This window comes from Pongo pygmaeus, chromosome 9 (assembly GCF_028885625.2).
Source record: "Pongo pygmaeus isolate AG05252 chromosome 9, NHGRI_mPonPyg2-v2.0_pri, whole genome shotgun sequence".
NCBI classification, from domain to species: Eukaryota; Metazoa; Chordata; class Mammalia; order Primates; family Hominidae; genus Pongo; species Pongo pygmaeus.
Window position 1 is genome coordinate 94,996,106 of NC_072382.2, and position 25,591 is coordinate 95,021,696.

The 25,591-nt window shown below is 42.0% G+C and overlaps 1 protein-coding gene across 9 annotated transcripts in view; it reads right to left on the reverse strand.

Annotated features, from left to right (window-relative positions):
• Positions 1 to 25,591, reverse strand: part of SMCO4 (single-pass membrane protein with coiled-coil domains 4) — a 146,894-nt gene that overhangs the window by 76,185 nt on the left and 45,118 nt on the right. The window lies entirely within an intron of this gene.

The window sequence follows — 25,591 nt, forward strand, 5'->3', positions numbered from 1 at the left end:
CCCATCAAGTTGCTTCTGTATGCTGCAATTTGAGATCACTTATGAAATTGCTAATGTGTACTTTAGCCTACATATTAAATTCTGGTTTGCACTTATGCATATTAAAACACACCACTAAATACTCATCTGACAAGCTGTATTTTAAACCCCAAACTAGGCTTTATTGTGCCTGGATGCATTTTTAATATACCCACTAAATTTCAGCCAGACTGAAGACTGGCTGGAAATAATGATTTATAAGGGAGGGTAGAGTCTCTCACTTTCTATCCCAGAGTCCGCTCCCACTTGAGGGTCTGGGGTTTGGCAGCCCCCAACTGCCTGCTGGCTCTGTGGAGCTTTCAGGAAAAGATTTCAAGCATGATCTCACGGCCTCAACCAGGATCTGAAAGATGACTGAAGGGCTCCCATTCTGGTAATAGACCGCACCCAGGACCTCAGCATATCCCATTAGAGCTTGCCAGCCTCCATCACAGCAGGATTGGATTGGCTGTCCACCGGCCCCTCTCATATCCTCCTCCATCCTTCTCTCTCTGCCAGGGTTTTGAAGTTCCTTTTCCTGCTCACGAACCCTGCTGGCACCACACAGCCTACGGGATAGTGTCCAAGTGCCTCAGTCTGGAAAGGGAGAACTAACTGACCTTTTTTGAAGCCCCACACAATAGAAAGCTTTCATATCAAACATCCCATTTAACTTCATGAAAACCATGACTAGGCTTATTATGGCCATTTAGGGATGAAGACACTAAGGCAAAAGATCATATAAAGTCACACAACTTGTCAAGCTTTCACCACATTTCTGTTTCTCCTTCCTTTCCAACCTTTTCTCTACCACTCACTCCTTTGTGTCAGCCAGGCAGGCCCCCCTACTCACTGTCCCCTGACTGTCACACCTTGCCCACAGGGACCCTCCACCTAAGGGCCTCCCCTTTCTGCATTCCAAATCCCACCCATTCCTCAAGGTTTGGCTCAAGTCTCCCCTTCTCCAAAAAGGTTTCTCAGACCCCAGTTCTCTCCCCGTCCTCTGAATTTCCACTTATTACGCCACTAGTCCTTGAACATATCCAGGTATTGCCTGGTGTGGAGTGTGTGTCTGGCCTCCTCCATTAAAAAGTAAACTCCCTGAGGACAGGAATTGTGTCTTATTCCTTTTGTATTTACTACAAGTACCCTGTAGGATTGAAAGAACAAAACTGCTTGATTCTCTCAATCAGCAAGAGATGGATTTTTTTCAGGCCAAAGCATTGATCCTTTTTCCCAGTTTCTGTACTTCTCCCCTGTCTCCTGCCACATTCCCTACACAAGTCTCACAGGGCCCCCAGTCATCCTCTCCAGGCCGCCCTGCACAAGAGAGCCCCGCCTTGCACAGGGCTCCTTCCCTGCTGCATCATCTCCCCTAGATGCAGCCTGCTTCCTTTCTAGCTAGAAGATGAAGAAGGTTCTTTTCTCCTTTTACATGTCTAATGACATTGTTCTTTTCAGACAGGGACTTTGAGAAAAGTCATGGCAATGAAGTATGGAGCTTATTCAGAGAATGAGCAGGTTGTGTCCTATCTCCAGGTGTGTGACAGCTGCCGAGGGGGTAGTATGTGGACTGTTTTGGCAGGAAAAGGGGGTTCAGTGGTATTAAGTGCTCACAGGAAAGGACAGGGGCTTTGGGATGGGGGACACAGATGAAAAGCACTGTTGCCTGCATCATGTAATTTGACAGATAAGACTCCAGAGGTTCCCAACCATGTCCCTTTGAGCTTATAATGTTTTCTTCTTTCCTTCTGTGTTCAAAATTCCTCACATTTTAGTTTTTCTCTGTTTTAGATGATGTGGTTAGCTAATATTTTGCAACAAAATTTATGTTCTCTTCTCTTTTTTTCTATCCTGTCTTCTCCTCCCACAACTTTCAAAAGTGCCTTATTTTTTCAGGGATGTGGCAGGGAAGAAAACAGGGATTAATCAGTAATATCTCTAGGCCTTTGTTTTCCAAAGTCCTCTATCTTTTGAAGATCTAAGAGGGTTCACGAAGGAGGTTAAAGAAAGAGGCAATTCATAGAGTAACTTGAGCATTTGAATCAAGGTATTGGGAAGAAGAGAGGATCCTCCCAAGACCACACAGCCAACCTCAGGCCAAGGCAGAAAAGAAAGAGGGTGTATGACTCCAGAGAGGAATGGTTGCAAGCTCAGATGTTCAAATGTCTTCAAAGAATTAGAATGTATTACAAACAAATAAATGAGTAAAGCTGGTAGAGAGACAAGCGGGAGTGGCAAGGACTATGTCTACCTGGGGTTTTATGTCCTAAGTGTATGAATTTTTTTAAAAAAATTTACACTATGCTGGTGAAAAAAACACATCTAGGGCTTCATTCCACCCACTGGCAATCTCTGAATCTAGCTAGTTGTGTTAGCCTTGTAAAAGATTTGTGTGTCTCAAGCATGAAATAAAATCTGCAGAGCCAGCAATAGTGCTGTGCACCTCTAGACTCAGCTACTTGGGAGGCCGGGCAGGAGGATTGCTTGAGCCCAGGAGATCTGGGCTGTAGTGCACTATGCCAATGGGATGTCTGCACTAAATACAACATCAATATGGTGACCTCCCAGGAGCAAGGGACCAGCAGGATGCCTAAGGAGGGGTGATCCAGCCCGGGTCAGAAACAAAGCAGGACAAAACTTCCATGCTGATCAGCAGTGGGATCACATCTGTGAATAGCCACTGCCAGTCTGGACAATATAGAAAGACCCTAGCTCTAAAAAAAAAAAAAAAAATGATACAGAGAGGCACTAGTTCTAATACAGCCCTGTAGACAGCAGAAAACTGTAAACCAATGACCTGGTAACAAGGGAGACATCTCCCCATAACAGATGCCTGGGGAATGTGAATGACCCTGGAACTGTGATCTAAATTCTGGGCTTGGAGGGGGCAGAGAAAGTCCAAGAATGGCTTAAGTTAAGTAGCCCTTCCCCAGCTACAAGCCCAGTGGGATGGGAGAAATTAGGTTAATTTATAAAAACATTTTAAAGGGGAGGAGCCAAGATGGCCGAATAGGAACAGCTCCGGTCTACAGCTCCCAGCGCAAGCGACGCAGAAGACGGGTGATTTCTGCATTTCCATCTGAGGTACCGTGTTCATCTCACTAGGGAGTGCCAGAGAGTGGGCGCAGGTCAGTGGGTGAGTGCACCGTGCGCCAGCCGAAGCAGGGGCGAGGCATTGCCTCACTCGGGAAGCGCAAGGGGTCAGGGAGTTCCCTTTCCAGGGGTGACAAACGGCACCTGGAAAATTGGGCCACTCCCACCCGAATACTGTGCTTTTCCGACGGGCTTAGGAAACGGTGCCCCAGGAGAATATAGCCCACACCTGGCTCAGAGGGTCCTACGCCCACGGAGTCTCGCTGATTGCTAGCACAGCAGTCTGAGATCAAACAGCAAGTCGGCAGCGAGGCTGGGGGAGGGGCGCCCGCCATTGCCCAGGCTCGCTTAGGTAAACAAAGCAGCCTGGAAGCTTCAACTGGGTGGAGCCCACCACAGCTCAAGGAGGCCTGCCTGCCTCTGTAGGCCCCACCTCTGGGGGCAGGGCACAGACAAACAAAAAGACAGCAGTAACCTCTGCAGACTTAAATGGCCGTGTCTGACAGCTTTGAGGAGAGCAGTGGTTCTCCCAGCACGCAGCTGGAGATCTGAGAACGGGCTGACTGCCTCCTCAAGTGGGTCCCTGACCCCTGACCCCCGAGCAGCCTAACTGGGAGGCACCCCCCAGCAGGGGCAGACTGACACCTCACACGGCCGGCCAGGTACTCCAACAGACCTGCAGCTGAGGGTCCTGTCTGTTAGAAGGAAAACTAACAGAAAGGACACCCACACCAAAAACCCATCTGTACATCACCATCATCAAAGACCAAAAGTAGATAAAACCACAAAGATGGGGAAAAAACAGAGCAGAAAAACTGGAAACTCTAAAAAGCAGAGTACCTCTCCTCCTCCAAAGGAACGCAGTTCCTCACCAGCAACGGAACAAAGCTGGACGGAGAATGACTTCGACGACCTGAGAGACGAAGGCTTCAGACGATCAAATTTCTCCGAGCTACGGGAGGATATTCAAACCAAAGGCAAAGAAGTTGAAAACTTTGAAAAAAATTTAGAAGAATGTATAACTAGAATAACCAATACAGAGAAGTGCTTAAAGGAGCTGATGGAGCTGAAAACCAAGGCTCAAGAACTACGTGAAGAATGCAGAAGCCTCAGGAGCCGATGCGATCAAATGGAAGAAAGGGTATCAGCCCTGGAAGACGAAATGAATGAAATGAAGCGAGAAGGGAAGTTTAGAGAAAAAAGAATAAAAAGAAACGAGCAAAGCCTCCAAGAAATGTGGGACTATGTGAAAAGACCAAATCTACGTCTGATTGGTGTACCTGAAAGTGATGGGGAGAATGGAACCAAGTTGGAAAACGCTCTGCAGGATATTATCCAGGAGAACTTCCCCAATCTAGCAAGGCAGGCCAACATTCAGATTCAGGAAATACAGAGAACGCCACAAAGATACTCCTCGAGAAGAGCAACTCCAAGACACATAATTGTCAGATTCACCAAAGTTGAAATGAAGGAAAAAATGTTAAGGGCAGCCAGAGAGAAAGGTCAGGTTACCATCAAAGGGAAGCCCATCAGACTAACAGCAGATCTCTCGGCAGAAACCCTACAAGCCAGAAGAGAGTGCGGGCCAATATTCAACATTCTTAAAGAAAAGAATTTTCAACCCAGAATTTCATATCCTGCCAAACTAAGCTTCATAAGTGAAGGAGAAATAAAATACTTTACAGACAAGCAAATGCTGAGAGATTTTGTCACCACCAGGCCTGCCCTAAAAGAGCTCCTGAAGGAAGCACTAAACATGGAAAGGCACAACCGGTACCAGCCACTGCAAAATCATACCGAAATGTAAAGACCATCGAGACTAGGAAGAGACTGCATCAACTAATGAGCAAAATAACCAGCTAACATCATAATGACAGGATCAAATTCACACATAACAATATTAACTTTAAATGTAAATGGACTAAATGCTCCAATTAAAAGACACAGACTGGCAAATTGGATAAAGACTCAAGACCCATCAGTGTGCTGTATTCAGGAAACCCATCTCACGTGCAGAGACACACAGAGGCTCAAAATAAAAGGATGGAGGAAGATCTACCAAGCAAATGGAAAACAAAAAAAGGCAGGGGTTGCAATCCTAGTCTCTGATAAAACAGACTTTAAACCAACAAAGATCAAAAGAGACAAAGAAGGCCATTACATAATGGTAAAGGGATTAATTCAACAAGAAGAGCTAACTATCCTAAATATATATGCACCCAATACAGGAGCACCCAGATTCATAAAGCAAGTCCTGAGTGACCTACAAAGAGACTTAGACTCCCACACATTAATAATGGGAGACTTTAACACCCCACTGTCAACATTAGACAGATCAAGGAGACAGAAAGTCAACAAGGATACCCAGGAATTGAACTCAGCTCTGCACCAAGCGGACCTAATAGACATCTACAGAACTCTCCACCCCAAATCAACAGAACATACATTTTTTTCAGCACCACACCACACCTATTCCAAAATTGACCATATACTTGGAAGTAAAGCTCTCCTCAATAAATGTAAAAGAACAGAAATTATAACAAACTATCTCTCAGATCACAGTGCAATCAAGCTAGAACTCAGGATTAAGAATCTCACTCAAAACCGTTCATCTACATGGAAACTGAACAACCTGCTCCTGAATGACTACTGGGTGCATAACGAAATGAAGGCACAAATAAAGATGTCCTTTGAAACCAATGAGAACCAAGACACAACATACCAGCATCTCTGGGATGCATTCAAAGCAGTGTGTAGAGGGAAATTTATAGCACTAAATGCCCACAAGAGAAAGCAGGAAAGATCCAAAATTGACACCCTAACATCACAATTAAAAGAACTAGAAAAGCAAGAGCAAACACATTCAAAAGCTAGCAGAAGGCAAGAAATAACTAAAATCAGAGCAGAACTGAAGGAAATAGAGACACAAAAAACCCTTCAAAAAATAAATGAATCCAGGAGCTGGTTTTTTTGAAAGGATCAACAAAATTGAAAGACCACTAGCAAGATTAATAAAGAAAAAAAGAGAGAAGAATCAAATAGATGCAATAAAAAATGATGAAGGGGATATCACCACCGATCCCACAGAAATACAAACTACCATCAGAGAATACTACAAACACCTCTACGCAAATAAACTAGAAAATCTAGAAAAATGGATAAATTCCTCAACACATACACCCTCCCAAGACTAAACCAGGAAGAAGTTGAATCTCTGAATAGACCAATAACAGGAGCTGAAATTGTGGCAATAATCAATAGCTTACCAACCAAAAAAAGTCCAGGACCAGATGGGTTCACAGCCGAATTCTACCAGAGGTACAAGGAGGAGCTGGTACCATTCCTTCTGAAACTATTCCAATCAATAGAAAAAGAAGGAATCCTCCCTAACTCATTTTATGAGGCCAGCATCATCCTGATACCAAAGCCTGGCAGAGACACAACAAAAAAAGAGAATTTTAGACCAATATCCTTGATGAACATTGATGCAAAAATCCTTAATAAAATACTGGCAAACAGAATCCAGCAGCACATCAAAAAGCTTATCCACCATGATCAAGTGGGCTTCATCCCTGGGATGCAAGGCTGGTTCAATATACGCAAATCAATAAATGTAATCCAGCATATAAACAGAACCAAAGACAAAAACCACATGATTATCTCAATAGATGCAGAAAAGGCCTTTGACAAAATTCAACAACCCTTCATGCTAAAAACTCTCAATAAATTAGGTATTGATGGGACGTATCTCAAAATAATAAGAGCTATGTATGACAAACCCACAGCCAATATCATACTGAATGGGCAAAAACTGGAAGCATTCCCTTTGAAAACTGGCACAAGACAGGGATGCCCTCTCTCACCACTTCTATTCAACATAGTGTTGGAAGTTCTGGCCAGGGCAATTAGGCAGGAGAAGGAAATCAAGGGTATTCAATTAGGAAAAGAGGAAGTCAAATTGTCCCTGTTTGCAGATGACATGATAGTATATCTAGAAAACCCCATTGTCTCAGCCCAAAATCTCCTTGAGCTGATAAGCAACTTCAGCAAAGTCTCAGGATACAAAATCAATGTACAAAAATCACAAGCATTCTTATACATCAATAACAGACAAACAGAGAGCCAAATCATGAGTGAACTCCCATTCACAATTGCTTCAAAGAGAATAAAATACCTAGGAATCCAACTTACAAGGGATGTGAAGGACCTGTTCAAGGAGAACTACAAACCACTGCTCAAGGAAATAAAAGAGGATACAAACAAATGGAAGAACATTCCATGCTCATGGGTAGGAAGAATCAATATCATGAAAATGGCCATCCTTCCCAAGGTAATTTACAGATTCAATGCCATCCCCATCAAGTTACCAATGACTTTCTTCACAGAATTGGAAAAAACTACTTTAAAGTTCATATGGAACCAAAAAAGAGCCCGCATCGCCAAGTCAATCCTAAGCCAAAAGAACAAAGCTGGAGGCATCACACTACCTGACTTCAAACTATACTACAAGGCTACAGTAACCAAAACAGCATGGTACTGGTACCAAAACAGAGATATAGATCAATGGAACAGAACAGAGCCGTGAGAAATAATGCCACATATCTACAACTATCTGATCTTTGACAAACCTGACAAAAACAAGAAATGGGGAAAGGATTCCCTATTTAATAAATGGTGCTGGGAAAACTGGCTAGCCATATGTAGAAAGCTGAAACTGGATCCCTTCCTTACACCTTATACAAAAATCAATTCAAGGTGGATTAAAGACTTAAATGTTAGACCTAAAACCATAAAAACCCTAGAAGAAAACCTAGGCATTACCATTCATGACATAGGCATGGGCAAGGACTTCATGTCTAAAACACCAAAAACAATGGCAACAAAAGCCAAAATTGACAAATGGGATCTAATTAAACTAAAGAGCTTCTGCACAGCAAAGGAAACTACCATCAGAGTGAACAGGCAACCTACAAAATGGGAGAAAATTTTTGCAACCTACTCATCTGACAAAGGGCTAATATCCAGAATCTACAATGAACTCCAACAAATTTACAAGAAAAAAACAAACAACCCCATCAAAAAGTGGGCGAAGGACATGAACAGACACTTCTCAAAAGAAGACATTTATGCAGCCAAAAAACACATGAAAAAATGCTCACCATCACTGGCCATCAGAGAAATGCAAATCAAAACCACAATGAGATATCATGTCACACCAGTTAGAATGGCAATGATTGAAAAGTCAGGAAACAACAGGTGCTGGAGAGGATGTGGAGAAATAGGAACACTTTTACACTGTTGGTGGGACTGTAAACTAGTTCAACCCTTGTGGAAGTCAGTGTGGCGATTCCTCAAGGATCTAGAACTAGAAATTCCATTTGACCCAGCCATCCCATTACTGGGTATATACCCAAAGGACTATAAATCATGCTCCTATAAAGACACATGCACACGTATGTTTATTGCGGCATTATTCACAATAGCAAAGACTTGGAACCAACCCAAATGTCCAACAATGATAGACTGGATTAAGAAAATGTGGCACATATACACCATGGAATACTATGCAGCCATAAAAAATGATGAGTTCATGTCCTTTGTAGGGACATGGATGAAATTGGAAATCATCATTCTCAGTAAACTATTGCAAGAACAAAAAACCAAACACCGCATATTCTCACTCATAGGTGGGAATTGAACAATGAGAACACATGGTCACAGGAAGGGGAACATCACACTTCGGGGACTGTTGTGGGGTTGGGGGAGGGGGGAGGGATAGCATTGGGAGATATACCTAATGCTAGATGACGAGTTGGTGGGTGCAGCGCACCAGCATGGCACATGTATACATATGTAACTTACCTGCACGTTGCGCACATGTACCATAGAGCCTAAAGTATAATAATAATAATAATAATAAAAAGAAAAAAAAAAGAAGTTAAAAAAAAAATGTTAGCAAATCAAATCCAACAAGATATATAAGGAATAATGAGTCATGAGTTTTATCTCAGAAACGTATTAATGTATAGTTGTTTTAACATCTAGAATCAATCAGTGCAATTTATATTATACACAAAAATGAAACAAAAAATGATCACTTCATTAGACAATAAAACAGGCTTTGACTAAATCTAAAGCCAATTCCTGGAAAAAAACTTTAAGCAGAGTAGACATAGAAGGAAACTTTCTCAATCTGATAATGAGCATCTATGAAAAATCTAAAGCTAACAATACTAAACGGTAACAGACTGAATTCTACCCTCTCCTGCCCCCAAGATCAAGAAAAAGACAAAGATGTCCATGCATAACTTCTCAGCGTTTTACTGGAGGTTCCAGCCACTGAATCTGGGAAATGTAAACTAAGTCATAGGGACCTTAAGCGGATCAGTGGCTGCCTGGGGTTGGGGAGGGGCACAGAGAAGAACATCCAGGAGAAGTCACAGAGCAGCACCAGGAAACTTGGGATCACTGGATATGGTCATTATCTTGATTGTGGTGAGGGTTTTACAGTTTCACACATGTCAAAACTTATCAAACTGTATGCTTTAGGTGAAGTCTATTGTATATTAACTGTACCTCAGTGAAGTTGTTATAATAAACATATAAAAACATTACAAAAAATATTTTAAAGGTACAATATTTGTGTATAAAGTTGAAATTCCTATAACTACAAACATTGAAGGATATGTTTGGGTTAATTCAATTCTCCATATATCTATTGTGCACTGCCTATATATCTCTGCTGTGTGTATATATGTCTCTTACATAGATATTGAATTGAGTTGTACTGTAATGGATCTGTCCCATTTGAGTCTTGGAATAAAATGAAGCCACATCCTTGTGTTCAGAAGATGGAGTCACATTTAGAGTAATGGACACTTGTGGTGTTGGTGGTCCTGAGAAACAGTGGAACTTGGAAGAAGTGAGGGATTAGAAGGCAGGACTTAGACCGGGGTAAGGAAAGAATGTCTTCATTTCTCTGATATGGCTCTCTTGAGCTCAAGCACCTACAAGTTTAGCAAGGCTTGAATGTCCTACCTGGTAGGGGGGATGAAAAATGACTCTTGCCATTTGAAGCTGGATAGGGAGGCAGATCTGGAGGGGCTCCCCAAGGATGGGCAGGTACAGGTGATTAGAACAACCATTTATTCACCCAAGAGTTTTATGAATCATTCTATGCTATTAGCACAAAGCTTTAACTTAAGCACAGCTGTTCTGAAAGATACTAGAAGAAGAGAATTGGCCCATCCTCAGGGTAGAAAGGTAAGGACTTTGATGCCACCTAAGGTCACGACAGCAGTGGAAGCAGCAATTGAAGACATTCCCAAGAAGAAAGTGACCTTGGAGGAACAAGTGTTAGGCCTTTACAGGGATCCTTTCACAATTGCCCACCTTGAGGGCTCACAGAGTGTTATTTTGTTAAGCCAGTTGGTGAGCTCCTTGGTCAGACACGGCTGAATTCTGAGGGATGACTAAGACAGAGCCTCTGCCCTCTAGAAAAAGTGGACACATTTTTATGGTCGGGGAGCTTAAGTATGATATGTCGTAAAAAAAATTTAGAGTGTTTCTCTAAAGAAACATTGGATGAGTAGAATATTAGTGACAAAGGTGTAGCTGGGAGTGTGTTCCAAGTGGAGTAGACAGCAGGAACCACGGCATAGACATGGGGAGCCCCCTTTAATCAGGAGAGATGGAGCTACACCCTCTGGCTGTATCACAGAGACATGAAAAGAGCGAAGCCTGGAGAAACAGCTGACATCACAACAGGCAAAGCCTCAGTTGCAAGGGAAGACATTTGCTCTTAATCCGAAGACAAAAAGGACTATGCACTTTGAGACTTCTTAGTTACAAACAACCATTCCAGGGAGTTTAAATAGAAAATAAATTAATTAAAAGACATTACAGACTTGTACGAAGAATAAATTCTGCAGACCCAATGTACAGCATAGTGACTATAGTTAATAATAATGTACTGTGTACTTGCAATTTGCTAAGAGAGTAGATCTTAAGTAATCTGATCACCAAAAAAAGGTAATTATGTGATGTGAGAGATGGGTTAACTAGCCTGATTGCGGTAATCATGTCACAATGTATACATATATCAAAATATCATGTTGTATATCTAGAATATATACTATTGTTATTTGTCAATTATACCTTAATAAAGCTGAAAAATTGGCGGTAATTTGAGTAAAAATATTGAGATACTGGGTAATTTACAGGAACTCTGGGAGGGCAAAGAGCAAAACTTGAAAACCAAGCAGCTAATCCACCCTCTGTGCCAATTCCATGGAGGCCCACATTTACTACCACCGGGCACAAGACGCAAGACCTCATCTCTACTTCCAGAAAATGGATCCCACTCCATGTGGCTTCCTGGTGGTGCTCTCCTCTGAACCTGAGTCTACCGAGAGCAGTCTATGGGCAGAACAAGGATCCTGGGCCTGTGCTCCAGCTGCAAGGGATGCTAGGTAAGAGTTTCCAGCATCTGCCTTGGGAAGGGAGGACTCCTAATTGCACATTTCTCTAAATGTAAAAAGGCTTTCAGAAGATGCTGAGCAGCAGTAAAGCATAGAAAATGTCACTACAATTGCCAGTAAAGTTTTTCGAGAAAGAGAGTAAACATAATCTAAGCACATGTTAGGAAGATTAATTAGGGGTTGGATGGGTAATGCCCACATGTTTTCTGGGAAGACTGACCCAACTGGAGAAGGGCAAGGGAGTCCTGAATGAGTAGGCTTCATTCTACTTCTGCAGAGGACTAATTGTCACTCTGTGGACAGTTTGACAGGTCCAGGGAGTCAGAATGGCAGGACAGATAAGTCAGGAGTAGGGTAAGATAGTAAGAAAGCGTCTACAGGAGGAAAAGACTGAAGGTGAGTGGGGAAGTGGACATGAACATGTTGACAAAGGTCAGCCTGACCAGCTCCCTGAGTTGAGGCAAGCCCAGGTGAGGCCCAGCACCAGGCCATGGAAATCCAGCCACTACAATGCCAAGTGAAAGGTGAGAGTTTAGAGTTTAGACTGGTGTCAGCAGAGCCACATGAGAGATGAAGGAACAGCAGCCAGAAGCTGCAAGTCGGCAGGAAGTGGGGATGAGTGGCGTCCACTGCAGGTTCTCCCTGCAGGACAGAGCTCCAAGCCAGAAGGGAAAGGAAACAGAGGAGTGCTCCGAAAAAGCAGCAGCCCTGCAGCCGAGGGACCGAGGGGCTGAACGGTTTCTCCACTGAGAGATCCAGTTCTCAGGTAGGAACTGAGAATCAGAAACAAGGCAGAAGCACATCTTGTTTTACGAGAAAAATCAAGGTCTTCAAAGATAACTGTAATAGGTTTCCATTTGTCTGTTTTTATTGTGGTAAAATATGTGTAACATAAAACTTACCATTTTAACCAATATAAAGTGTACAATTCAGTGGCATTAAGTACACTTACAGTGCTATGCAACTATCACCACTATCCAGGTCCAGAACATTTTCACCACCGCAAATGCAAACTCCACCCTCATTAAGCAGTTGCTCTCCATTCCCCACTCCCCACCAGTCCCTGGCAACCACTCATCTGCTCACTGTTTCTATGGATTTGCCTATCCTGGATATTTTATATAAATAGAATCATGTAATATGTGACCTTTTGTGTCTGGTGTCTTTCTTATGGCATGTTTCTGAGGTTTATCCATGTGATAGCATATGATGAATTTTATGTGCCAATTTGACTCGGCCATGGAGTGCCAGGTATTCGGTTAAACGTTATTCTGGGTGTGCCTGTGAGGGTGTCTCTGGATGAAATTAACATCTGAATTGATGGCCTGAGAAAGGAGATTGCCCTTCCCAGAGTGGGTGGGCCCCATGCAATCAATTAAAGGCTTGAATAGAACAAAAAGGCTGTGTAAGAAAGGATTTGTTCTCTCTCTGTACTAATGTCTTCCAGTGAGACATTGGTCTTCTGCCTTTGGACTTGGACTCAGAATAGACCTTACACCATTGACTCTCCTGGTTCTCAGGCCTTTGGATTAGGACTGAAACTATACCATAGACTTTCCTGGTTCTCCAGCTTGTCAACCGAAGATCTTGGGACTTCTCAGCCTCCATAATTGCATGAGTCAATTCTTTCTTTTTTTTTCTTTTCTTGAGACAGGGTCTGGCTCTGTTGCCCAGGCTGGAGGGCAATGGCACAATCTTGGATCACTGCAACCTCTGCCTTCCGGGTTCAAGCGATTCTCCTGCCTCAGCCTTCTGAGTAGCTGGGATTACAGGTGCCCACCACCACGCCTGGCTAATTTTTGTATTTTTTTTGTAGAGACGAGGTTTCACCGTATTGGCCAGGCTGGTGTCAAACTCCTGACCTCAAGTGATCTGCCCACCTTGGCTTCCCAAAGTGCTGGGATTACAGGCATGAGCCACAATGCCCAGCCTCCAATTCTTTATGATAAATCTCTCTCTCTCTGTGTATGTGTGTGTGCGTGTGTGTGTATACATATATACATACGCTCATACATATATCCTATTGATTCTTTTTTTTTGAGAATCCTCGCTAATACACAGCATGTATCATTACTTTATTTCTTTAATGGCTGCATAATATTCCATTGTAGGGATATATCACATTTTGTTTATCCATTCATCAGCTTCTCAGCATTTGGGTTGTTTTCATCATGCACCAAGGTTTTAAAATCCTGGTTCCCCATTTACATTGCAGGGTGGCTTGGTCAAATCACTTACCCTCTCTGGGCATCTGTTTCATCACATGTTAAATTATTAGGAGGGTTAAATGAAATGAAGTATGTAAAAGCCTGACATAGAGAGGACAATTGGCAAGCAATCAAAAATTGGTTCCCTTAACTGGAGTTGGAACTCAGATCAGAGTGGGCCCAGCAGCAGCAATAACTTGTAATAGATCAGGGCTCCTTAAATTCCTCCCAAATCAGAACTGGACCCACAGCAAGGGCAGGGTAGATACCTGCAGATAGAGGACAAAGAAGTCTTAATTCTGAGGCAAGAAACTGGACCTTTCCTTGCCTTCTTGCCTCTTCCTAGTGTGCGTGCTTGGGGAATTAGGGGTTCTAAATCAGGACCCTAAAGCATGGCTATGCCTCTGTTTCACAAAGTCTTAGGCAATAAATATTGTGTGGAAATATCTCATGTTTAAACTGTTAGAAATATTACATATTTTACAAATATTTGAAAGATAAGCATATACTTCTATCATATCCTATCTTAAAAATGAGTACTCTTCAGGTTTATTTACAACTTCTGTTCAGATGATTCCATAGCATGCACTTACATTATATAAAACCTGTGAAAAAATAACACCTATCATTCCCTAAATCACAGTAATTTCAGAAGTTTACACTTGCATTCATTTTTCTTTTAATGTTCTGTAACCATAAATGTCCCTCTCCTAGGTGTCATAAAAGGCAACATAAAAAGCGAGTTTAAATGCACCCAGTATTCCTTGCTAAAGGCACATAAGCAGAATTTCTTACTCCACAATCGGTGGTGAAAAATTCAATAGCTGACCCAGGAACACAGGCCTGGGGGTCACGAGGCCCTTGATGCATGCTCCAGTGGGGCCCTGAACATATTCCTCAGTTTCCTTATCTGTGCAATCCATTCATTCAGCAGCAAACCCTGAGGACCACAGTGGGCTAGGCCAGGCTGTAGAGTTACAGGATCAATAAGACCTGCATCCCCATTCTCAGAAACCCATAGTCCAGCAAGAAAGCAGCAAAAAAACTTAGTGATTATTGTGTACCAGGGATTGTTCTTCCATTTTCCATGTATTAGCTCATTAGATCCTTCCAACAACCCTCTGAAATAAACATTATTTCCTATGATTTGACTGTTTGTATCTCCCACCCGCAGAGTCATATGTAGAAATCCTACCGGGCAAGCTTATGGCTTTAGGAGATGGGGCTTTGGGAAGATGATCAGGTCATGATGGCTAATGAATGAAATTAATGCCCTTATGAAAGAGGCCTGGGAGAGGCCCTTACCCCTTCTGCTTTTGAGAAGGCAAAAGTGAGATGACTGTCCATGAGGAAGCAACTCCTCACCAAACATCAAATCTGCTGGCACTTTGATCTTGGAATTCCCAGCCTTCAGAACTGTGAGAAATAAATTTCTGTTGTTTATAAGCCACCAGTCTATAATATTTTGTTGTATCAGCTAGATCAGACTAAGACACTATTAGTAAAAATACCATTATTATCTTCATTTTACAGATGAGGAAACTAAAGCACAAAGCAGGTCAGTGACTTAGCCCAAAACAAACCTTGGCAGCCTAGCTTTATAAAGTCCACACCATTAATCATCATGTGAGTATGCCTTAAGTGTTTTACATAATAGACCTTAATGTGAGTAACACAGGTGCATACAGCACAGCAATTAATTTTACCTGAACAAAGTTAAGGAAGGCCCTGGACATGACTCTGTATCTCGGCCAAGAAAAATGATTTCACACAGCAGGGATGGAAGAGAAAAACGAAGAACTGAGGGATCAGCAAGAGGAAACAACTGGAGATGTGGCAGAGTCAGGGACCTTGAAGGAGCCCCTAATGAAAACAGCAAGACCAAGCAGGTGAAAATAAAGAATCAAGGCACAGGTCTCCTCTGAAACTCCTTTTAGTTCTCAATCCTATGACATACCTAAAAATTGCATCTACAATCCTTCGTTTAGGGACATGCGATGCTTGTCTATGCATTAACCATGCTGGGGTTTAAGAAGGGATTATCTCTATCCTATCACCTACATCAATTTTCCTTTAACCAGTTTGTATAATGTGTTGTATATTTAAATGTGCATATTTTAAATACTTGATATTATTGAACAAACATGCTGAGCATTAGCTCAGTACACAGCATCGTCTTCATTCTGACCACACTACCTTAGTGGAGGGAGTGCCTCATGTCTTGCCTGCAGTATTTGCTTTCTCCATCCAAGTCCCCTCTTCTATATGACATTAACCTAATCATGATTTTTTAAGCCCCTTCCCATTTCCAAGGCCATTGCTTCCAGCACAAAATCTGTCCTCCTTAGCACAGCACTCACCACCTTTCTCCATTGTTTGCAGTCTAACCTTCAGTCTCATCTTCTGCCACTCCTCATCCCTCCATCCTTATCCCATCTATCCCAAGCTCCACCCACACCAAGCCACTACCCACCCAAAAAGGATTCACCTGCTGCCTGAATTATCATCAGCCTTTCTGACAGCCCCAGAGAGCTCATCACTCCTTCCTCCACAGCTCTCAGTTCTAACAGTGTGCTAGTACTCACCTTATCATCCAGCCATATCTAAAACACCTAGGTAGGTTTCCCTAAGGTTCACCTGGACCTGCTTTTCTTATGATCACTTAGCCAACAAATACAAACACATCTAGTGACCATATAAAATCCAGGCTTGCCGGGTGTGGCGGCTCACGCCTATAACCCCAGAATTTTGGTAGGCTAACGCGGGTGGATCACCTGAGGTCGGGAGTTCGAGACCAGCCTGACCAACATGGAGAAACCCCATCTCTACTAAAAATACAAAATTAGTCGGGTGTGGTGGCACATGCCTGTAATCCCAGCTACTCTGGAGGCTGAGGCAGGAGAATTGCTTGAACCCAGGAGGCGTAAGCTTCAGTGGGCCAAGATCGCGCCATTGCACTCCAGGTTGGGCAACAAGAGCAAAACTCCGTCTCAAAAAAAAAAGAAAAAGAAATCCGGGCCTGCTAAATTATTAAATATTGACCTGAGTAGATGGTCATTACTTAGAAGAAATGTATGGGCTGTTTTTTTTTTTAGCATTTATTACTTAATATTCATAAGATACATTTATCAACTCATTTGCCATATACATATTGAGCCTCTGTTCCTTGCACATACCATGCACTGGTGTAGTAAACAAGACAGTGGTGAGGAAGATGCCATCACAGAGCTTACAAAACATTCCAGATGGGGAAATAGACAAGCACAATAAAAGACATAAACATGACCGTGAAAGGCTCCAGTAAATTATCAGCAGGAACCCATCAGCAGAAAGGACATCATAACTGGAGAAAGTTGCTTAGATTGGGTAGTCAAGGGCAGCCTCTCCAAAGAGGTGATATTTGAGCTGACACCTGGTGGATGCACACAAGCCAACTGTGAGAAGAGCTGGAGCTAGCATTTCCAAGGACAAGGGGACAGTGAGTACAAAGGCCCAGGGGGTGGGAAAGAGCTCTGCGAGCATTTGGAACAGAAAGGAGCAAAGTACAGCTGCCATATAAATTAGAGAGGAGGAGAGATAAGGTTGTCATAAAGATTAAATGAAATTCTAGCTAATTCTGGTTGGTATTTTTTTTAAAAAAGATTAAATGAGAGAAAGCATATAAAGTGCTTAGTGGATGCTCAATAAATGCAGTCTATTTTTCATCATCATCATCATCGTCATCATCATATCAGTTTGGACAGATAGGAGATAGATCATGTAGATCACTGCAGCCCATGATAAGAAATTTGCGTTTTAATCTAACAACAATTATGAGTTATTAATAGGTTTTTAGCTGGTAAAGCACATGGTCTGATTTGTTGTTTTAAAAGATCACCTGGCTGCTCTGTGCAGGGGGATTAAAGCAGGGTACAGAAGAAAAGGGGAGATAGTTGGGAGGTCTTTGTAATAATCCGGACAGGAACTTAACAACACAAAATGTTTAAACATCCATCTTTTATTTTGTTCATAAAGATGAAATCTATGTGTTTTAAGTCTGCTACACAATTTTCACAATTTTAACAGAAGATGTTTGTATTTTCTGATGCCCATGTTTAGTTATGAACATATTTATGTTGCTCTCTCAAGAAGCCCACTGTGGTGTTTTCCACTTCCAGTGACCAATTCACTAATTTTCTGAGCAGCAACTGAGCATCCTATGATTCAACTAAATTCCAACACTACTCAGAGTTAGTGTCAGATCCCACATGGTAGAGGCTCAGTCTCACAGTACTACTCGCATTGCAGACACCAGTCACAGGTCCCACGGCACCTGTACTTCTGACTGACTCGTTATAAATCAGGAGTTCCCATGACCCCTCCTAAGGTTTGATAATTTGTTAGGATGGCTCACAGAACTCAGGAAGGCATCTTACTTACATTTATCAGTTTATTAAAAAGGATACAACTCAGAAGCAGCCAAATGGGAGATGCAGAGGAGCAAAAAAAGGAAGGGTAGCAGGTAGAGTTTCCATACTTTCTCTAGGAGCACGACCCTCCCAGCACCTCAACATGCTCACCAACGTGGAAGCTCTCCAAATCCCAAAGTTTGGAGTTTTTATGGAGGTTTCATCATATAGGGAACCTCTCTTCCCAGAGGTTAGGGTTTTGGGCTGAAAATTTCAGGCTGCTTATCAAGGTTTGGTCTTTCTGGTGACTACTCCTATCCAGGAGCCTACCAAGAGCTATCTCATTAGAACAAGAGATGTTCCTATCACTCCAGAGGTTCCAAGGGATATAGGAGCTGTGTGTCAGAAACCCTGGGCAAAGACCAAATACATATTTCTTATTATGCCACACCACCATTGGATTAATTTAACTATTTTTATGAGAATACTCTTGTTAATTGCATTTAGAATAAAATACAAGATAAATACATAAAATATGTGAATAGTCTATAAATAACTGGTAAGAACTGCTAGAATGGCATATCCTATGTGGGGTCAACCTTGTTATTTTGTAATAGCTCATTGACTTCCTTGGGTATTACCCTGGATAGGATTATTAGCTCCCAAAGAGCAGGCCCAATGATTTTTTCCCTTTTTATTGGCAAATGCTTGGCATAATCCCTGGCACATAATAGGTGCTCAATAAATATTTCCCAAATGCATGAATGAATACTATGGAAACACCACAGTAGAAATGGTCCCACACCACTGCACTCCCGCCTGGGTGACTCTATTTATTGATTTATTTATTTTAAAGCCAGGTTGGCATTAATTTATTTTAGAGCTAGGTCCTTTCCCTCAAGAAGCTATTGAAGTAATTGTGGTTTTTGCCACTGAAAGTAATGGCAAAACCATTACTTCTGCACCAACCTAATAGAAACCATTTGGGAAGAAAATAGAGACATGAACACTTAAATAATAATTCTTTTCACAACCCTCACAAGACAGAGGTACCAATATGTGGTGAAAGCTCTTAGACTTTGGAGTTAACCTGGGCTCTCAGTGAGTGTGCTCACTGTGTGCTCTTCGGTGAGTTACTTCATCTCTCTTCACTTTCATGTCTTTTCCTGCAAAGGGTGCTTGTGAGAGACAGATAATTCAGAAAAAGAGCTTAGGGGCAGCACCTGAAACAAAGAAAATGCTATCAATTTGAACCCCAAAAAGGATATCATTTTTGTCCTGAATAACACTGGAGCCAAGGCCAGAATATTTGTTTGGGTTAATAAGAAACAAGATTAATAATGAGAAGACGGAAGGCCTGTGTGATTTGGCATCCTGTGAATCTCGGAGGCTTAGCCTCAACCCAGCTGGGAGGTCTCCAGTCTTCAAAAGAGCAACTCACATTGGCAGCCCCTGCTGTGACACCAGGACCTTGGCGGGTCCTCCTGGGCCCCTACTGTGAAGTGTTGGCTTGGGAATGACCCAGGGCATGGCTGTGGCTGAACCATCTCCAAGAAGCCAGCTTCTCCGCTTTTGGCTGGAGGGAGGTTTGGGTGGCCACTACTGCCAATTTCAGCTGGGCACTTGCCACATTTTGGCAGTGAAGCTCTGGGAAAATGTGACCTCTTGTTTTACTATATTCTGCACAGGCTCATTGCCAGAGCTGGATTTTGGCCTGCACCATGGAGCTGGTGCACAGCAAGGAAGCAGTGGCTGCTTTATGGAGTGAGTGATTCATTAGCCTATGCTCCACCCAAGTGAGTTAGTGTCAAGCAAGCTAACGCTGCCTGCCTGGCCTGTCACCCCTACTCCAGCTGGAATATGGTGCTCACCCAGCAGTTTTCCCTTGCTGTCTTTGCAATACCATGAATTCAAAATGCTGAAAACAAGGCTCAGAGCCAAACCATCATTCTTCCCCTCAGTCCCATCCCTCACCCACCCTTTCCAAACTATCAAAAGTATGTCGCACTTCAGAAAACCAAACAAGAGAAGCCCAGCAGAAAATAAAGGTGATGTGCCAAGGTGCTCAACCCTTGACACATCAAATTCTTCAACTGCACTCAAATGTTGACACATTTCTAGAGCATGACATTTTTACATAAAAATGAATATGATTATGGGACTCCTTTCTAAGGTTGCCCCAAATCTAGTTCAATGATGCAATCTGTTGCCCTTCCCGTCAATTGTCTATTGTTTCTTCTTTCTATTTATATAATATATTCATTTAAATTAGAATTTATTATATATTTTGTCTTTACTATAAGGAGACAGAATGTCATAGTATTGAAGTCCAAGTGATAGAGTCTGATTGCCTGGGCTGGAATCACAGCCACAACACTTACTAATAGGTAACCTAGAGTAAGTTATATAACCTCTCTGTGCCTCAGTTGCCTCATCTGTAAAAATGGGATAAATGGAGTTTTCATGAAGCACAAATAAAATTATTCATGTAAAATACTAAGAGGAGCACCTGAAATACAGGAAGCTCTCAGTGAACACTTGTATTTGGTTTTGAGTATTTGCCAGTAACATTGTTATTCCCAAAACCTCTGATCAGTTATGCATATCGTTACCTCTTTTCATTCTTTAGCTCTACTGAGTACAAATATAACAGGCATTTCATTCATTCATTTATCAAACTTTCTAATAGAAAATTTAAGTATTTTGACTTACGATGATTGTATTATTTAGGATTCTCCAGGATATATAGGGAGCTATCCTATATATAGGACATATGTAGGAAATTTATAGGAATTGACTTATGTGATTATGGAGGCTGAGAAGTCCCACAGTCCACCATCTATAAGCTGGAGAACCAAGAAAGCCAGTGGTGTAATTTAGTGTACATTGGCACTTCAGCCTTTGGACTGAAATAAGGGGGTAATGGTGTCAATTCCAGCCCAACAGCCAAAGAACCAGAAGTGCCAATGTCCAGGGCAGGAGAAGATGGATGTCCCAACCTAAGCAGAGAAAACAAATCTGACCTTCCTCCACTTTTATGTTCTCTTCAGGCCCTCAACAGATTGGAGAATGCCCTCCTGCATTGGTAAGGTCGATCTTCTTTACTCAGTCTACTAATTAAAATACCATTCTCTTCCAGAAACACCATATCAGACACACTCAGAAATAATGTTTTACCAGCTATCTGGGCATCCCTTAGCCCAGACAAGTTGACACATAAAATTAACCAACGCAATCGTGACACAAATAATATTAAATAGTAGCAGTTAATATTTATTTAGTGTTTTCTATGTGCCAGGCTCTACACTCAGCTATTTATACATATTATCTCATTTCATCTTCATTATTAATGGATTCAAGAGTCTGGACACAGATGGTGCTGGTGTAAGACTAAAGTTTTCACCAGCCTAAAATAAGGACGTTGGAAAGTATTTTTCTTTTTAAAGATATTTCTGTTTAAGGAAACTTATCTTTCTCACTTTTTGGTGTTAGATACTCTTCCTTTTATGGTGATAGTAGATGATAGTTTCTTTTCTGGAACATTCTTACTTGAAAAAATAAAAGGTTAGTACTAAACTTTGGTTTGGATGCATTAAATACAAAAGTCTAAAATCTGCTTCTCACCACAACTCTGCAATATAGATGTTATTATTCCTATTATATAGATAAGAAGCCAAGGCTCAGAGAGGTTAGGTCACACAGCTAGCAAATGTAGAACATGGATGCAATCTCAGGGTCTAGTTCTTAATTCCTTGACAATCACATTTATTAGTACCTACTACATACAGGACACATATCTCATTTCACTCCCTCAGCGGCCCTGTGAGGAAGTGTGATTCCCCTTTTACAGAATAATGGAACCTGCAGAGGTTAAGCATTTGCCATAATTCCACAGTTTGAAAATATGAGGACAGGATTGGAGCACAGAGCTCTGATTCTAGCTCCCTTTCTCTTTGCAACTACCATGTGCCACACACCATAACAAAAGCTAGACCTATCACAGATAGCTAAGAAATGTGCTCTGTCCTCAAAGGCTCACAATCTCAGCAGAGACTGTCAACAATTTATTGTCATGCCCAGATAAGCACTATAGTGAGGTGTGTCTAAGGCACTTTGAGAGCACTAAGAAGGGAAAAATTAATTCTGAGCCTTTTGCAAACACTTCTGACAACATCATAATATCCTGCTATATCATATATAAAGAATTCCATGTGAAACTTTGGATTTCATGTGACTGCTTTTTATGAACACTTGGCAGGAAAATCTTTCCCATTAACATGTTTTTGCATTATATGATGCCCTGATTAGTTAACTTGGTGAGAATTTTCTGGCATCTTGTAGACTAACACATTATTTTTTAGTAGCGACAGGGTCTTGCTACATTGCCCAGGCTGGTCTCAAACTCCTGGCCTCAAGTGATCCTCCCACCTCATCCTGTCAAAGTGCTGGCATTAGAGGCAAGAGCAATCACACCCAGCCCTACATTTTCTTCTTAAAGTTAGAAAGGATTTTTAATAACAAACACACACACACAAAAAACATAAAACACTAAATCCTCCAGCTTCTGTTGTATCCCAAAGTAACAAAACATTTCTCCTTGTGTCTTTAACTATGGCTAAAGACTAAAAAGAACTTGATTCAGCTCGATTTTTCAGCTGATCTAGCCTCAGCTCTGCATTCTGATTTTTATCTAATAGTTCTTAAATAATAAAATACAAGGAAATACAAATGCACTAGCAAATGAAAGTTAAATCATACCAGGGAAGGCTGGAGGGGTGGCATAAAGGCTGCATTTCACTTTAAACCCTAAAACAAGTAGCAGGTGAAATGTCTTCAGGTCAAACTCTTCCCTCCAAATTGCACTGTGGAGGCTGAGTCAGACACGCTGAGCACAGGGAACTCTCACTGACGTCAGTGCATATTTGGAGAATCAGCTATTAAAGCTGCAGTCAGGCAGGCAGCCCTTGCAGCAAAATTGTGCCCTTGGACTTTGCCTTTGAGGGTTAATGTCTCACTGTGTTTTCAAAAGTGTGGGCAGCCAGCTGGCTTTCGACGTAGGGTATTGGGAATTGGCAAGTCAAAATCTTTGGAGAGAGATATGTTTCCTGGCCTAACAAGGCAAATGCCTCTGCAATTTATAGTGTCCTTGAATCTCATACACTCGAAGTAAATGATCCTCTGACCCAAGTCTTAGAGGCTAGGCTTGCATCATTCTATAGATTTTTTTTTATTAATCCATTTCCTAAGGGTCCATTTACTCTTTAACAAATATTTATTGAGGACTTGCTATGAGAAAGGTCCAGACACATGGAAAAGCAAGCAGAGACACGTATGCATGGTTCAAGCCTGTATGAAACTCAGAGTCAAGTTGAGAGCCAGCCATTAATCCATCAAATCAATGACACTAGTGAATGTGTCACACTGAATAGGGATAAATAGACTTAGGAGGGAAATAAGGTTCTTTAAGAGTGAATAGGCTGGGCACGGTGGCTCATGCTTATAATCCCAGCACTTTGGGAGGCTGAGGCAGGTGGATCACGAGGCCAGGAGATCGACTCCATCCTGCCTAACACAGTGAAACCCCGTCTCTACTAAAAAAAAAAAATACAAAAAATTATCCGAGTGTGGTGGGGGGAGGCTGAGGCAGGAGAATCACTCGAACCCAGGAGGCAGAGGTTGCAGAGAGCCGAGATCACGCCACTGCACTCCAGCCTGGGAGACACAGCAAGACTCCGTCTTTAAAAAAAAAAAAAAAAAGTGAATAATAAGGGAACCTGACCTAGACCGAGGACTCAGGAGTGAGGCAGCTGACGAAGAGATTTCCAGGCAAAGGCTGGGCTGCAGAAGAGACAGAGAGGAGGTGGTGTGGCTGGAGAGCAGAGACAGCATGGTAAAAGTGCAGTTGAGAGCCAGGCAAGCCACATCAGGCAGGACCTTAAAGGCCTAGTTAAGGATTTGATCCTTGTCTTAAGAACGATAGGAGGCTTTGGAGGGTCCTAAGCAGGGGATGATGTGACCAGACATGCCTTTTGGAAGGATGGTCTGACAGCAATGTAGAGAAGAGAATGGGTAGGGGAGGCTGTCAGATAATATTGGTAGGAAGACCAATTAGGAGATTATTGGGACTGACCACACGAAAGGCTGGAGAGGATGTGGAAAAACAAGAACTCATTCATTGCTGGTGGGAATGCAAAATGGTGCAGCCACTACAGTTTGGTAGTTCTTTATAAAACTAAAACACTCTTATCACATGATGCAGCAATTGTACTCCTGGCCTTAGTACCTACCTAAGGTAAGGTGATACTATCTACCTAAGAAATAAGAGATACTATCTACTTACTTACTACCTAAGAGATACTATCTACCTAAGATACTATCTACCTAGGAGATAAGTATCTACCTGAGTATCTGCCTTAGTATCTACCTGAAGGAGTTGAATTCATATGTCCACACAAAAACCAGTCTGCAGATATCTATAGCAGCTTTATTCATAATTGCCAAAACTGGGAAGTAACCAAATTGTCTTTCAGTAGGTGAATGGATAAACAAATTATCGTGCATCTGGACAAGGGAACATTATTCAGCACTAAATCAAAATAAGCTATCGAGCCAAAAAAAAAGACATGGAGAGAACTTAAATGCATATTACTAAGAAAAAGAAACCAATCTAGAAGGGCTGTATACTAGATGATTACAGCTATATGACATTCAGAAAAAAGCAAAACTATAGAGAAAGTAAAAAGATCAGGGTTGAGGTCAGAGGGAAGGGATGAATAGGCAGAGCATAAAAGATTTTTAGGGCAGTAAAAATACCCAGTGTGATACTATAAGGTGGATACATATCAATCAAACTGTAGAATGTACCACAGCAAGGACAAATCCTAATGTAAATATGTACCTTGGGAGATTATCAGTCAATTGTAGGTTTGTCATTTATAACGAACGTAGCACTCCGGTGGGGGATGTTGATAATGGGAAGGATGTGCATGTATAAGGACTGGGGGTATATGGGAACTCCCTGTACCTTCCTCTCAATTTTGCTGTGAACCCAAAATGTCACTAAAAGATTAAGACTTTAACAGTAACACCTTTAAGGAAAAAAAAAAAAGGAAGAAGACTATTGTGGTGGTCCAGCCAAGATGTGACATTACCTTGGCCAGGGATGGTGACAATGAAGATGATGAGAAGGGGTATTTAAGGTAAATGTGACAAGGCTGAAGATAAGTTGGATATAAGCATGGGGGAGGATGAGGTGTTAAGGATGGTGCCCAGGTGCCCAGCTTTTGGAACTGGGTAGATGCTGATGTCATTTGGTGACATGAGAGCCCTACAAAGGGACCAGAAGGTGAGGGGAAAGATAATGAATGATTCAGCCTAAGCCACAGGAAGTTTGTAGTGCCTT